Raw genomic sequence first — 1,952 nt, forward strand, 5'->3', positions numbered from 1 at the left:
TAGTATGCACTTTTTGTGCTTTGTACTTGTTATAGCACTTAGCCTTTCATCCATTATATGAGAAGGGGTTATGTATGATTACTTTGAGGGGTGGGAAAGTGCCTTCTATATGCTGGGGGACATGGCAGAAGACTTCAGAGATTTTAGGGTTTAGTTATGGAGATGAAATGTGTGCACATCAGCTGGACCTAGCAGACTTAAAAGTCTAATCGTGTTTAAGAATGGAGCATAATGGAGAATTTATCAATTTCTTCTTATAATTTGGTTAATTTGTTTCTTTCTGTAGTTTGAGGCCACGTTGTTTGCTTTAGTCAATCTCATGATTGTCATATTTTCTTGAAGAATTAACTGGCATTTTATTTCTCATAAGCTAATGACCCTTTTGACTCCTAGTAAGGTTTTTATCCCATCTTAAATTTTTTCTGATGTTAGTTTTTTTAAACTTTCTTTGGATTAGTATTTGACTGGTGTCAACCTTATATGTCATTCTATTTCGTGCATGTCTCTTTCAAATAGCATATAACTAAATTATTAAAAATTTAAGAATATTTCTGTTTATTGGCCAATCTAATCCATTTAAATTTCACTTTCTTTACACTTTTCCCCATAATCTTTTTTATTTTGGTATACCTGTCTTTTCTTACTTAGTCTGGCTAAACTTACTGGCTTCTCTTGTTTAACCTGAATTTTCTATATCCCTTTTCCCCTCTCCACTGGTTGAAATGTATTTTTAATAACTAAAAGATAAGAAATTCCATTAAAAATTTTTTAACATGTATATTAATACTTGAAGCCAAATTTAATATTTCTTCCCTTTTCCCAATTTATACAAGGGCCTTTGTACCCAAAGATCACTGTCATCATTCATGATATTTTTCCCCGCAGGACTTTATTCCTTCATTTGCTAAAAACTAGTCTTTTGTACTGTTGGTTTTTCAGGGAGTGTTACTTAAATTTACCTTATATGTTAATTTTTTCTCTCATTGTTGCTCCTTGCAATATTATTCCTTCATTGTGGGTACAGTTTTTTCCTGTTAAAACACATCCTTTAGTGCTTCTTTCAACATGGGTGGTGAATAGTAAAGTTTCACAATCTTCATTTGATTGAAAAATGCCTTTATTTTATTTATCATGTTACTTGAATGATCATTTTGCTGGATTTTTCTCCTCAGTGCTTTGAAGATACTATCCTTTTTTCTTCTGGTTTCTCTCTTAAAAACTTTTTGCTGAAATATGTATATGTATACATGTGTGTGAGCTTCCCTGGTAGCTCAGATGGTAAAGTGTCTGCCTGCAATGCAGGAGACCCAGGTTCGATCCCTGGGTTGGGGAGATCTCCTGGAGAAGGAAATGGCAACCCACTTCAGTATTCTTGCCTGGAGAATCCCACAGATGGAGGAGCCTGGTAAGCTAAAGTCCATGGGGTCGCAAAGAGTTGGACACAACTGAGTGACTTCACTTTTCACTTTCACATAGGTGTGTGTGTGCATACAGGCTTTCCAGGTGGCACTAGTGGTAAAGAATCCACCTGCCAATACAGGAGACTTTGGTTCAATCTCTGGGTTGGGAAGATCCCTTGGAATAGGGCATGGCAACCCACTCCAGTATTCTTGCCTGGAGAATCCCCATGGACAGAGGAGCCTGGTGGGCGATAGTCCATTGGGTCACAGAGAATCAGACACAACTGAAGTGACTGAGGATATACACATGCATATATATTTAAAAAAAAACACATAGCATTATTATACAGCTCAATGAGCCCATATAATCAAAACCTAGATTAAGAAACAGAACTTGGCCCAAGAGCCCCCACCGTGCTCCCAGCTGGCCACCATCCCCCCACCCTCCAACAGTTAAATCCTATCCAAAGTTTTACTGGCATAGTTTAGTTTTCATTTGGTTTCTATTTTTGCTGATGAGAAATCTGCCATCAATCTAATCTTCATTTATTC

The 1,952-nt window shown here is 36.8% G+C and overlaps 1 non-coding gene across 1 annotated transcript; it reads left to right on the forward strand.

Moving 5' to 3' along the window:
• Positions 1-1,260: 1,260 nt before the first annotated feature.
• Positions 1,261-1,333, forward strand: TRNAC-GCA (transfer RNA cysteine (anticodon GCA)). The gene has a single exon. It is a non-coding gene; the product is annotated as a tRNA-Cys (tRNA).
• The last annotated feature ends 619 nt before the right edge of the window (positions 1,334-1,952 follow it).

The sequence above is a fragment of the Budorcas taxicolor genome, chromosome 10, assembly GCF_023091745.1.
Source record: "Budorcas taxicolor isolate Tak-1 chromosome 10, Takin1.1, whole genome shotgun sequence".
NCBI classification, from domain to species: domain Eukaryota; kingdom Metazoa; phylum Chordata; class Mammalia; order Artiodactyla; family Bovidae; genus Budorcas; species Budorcas taxicolor.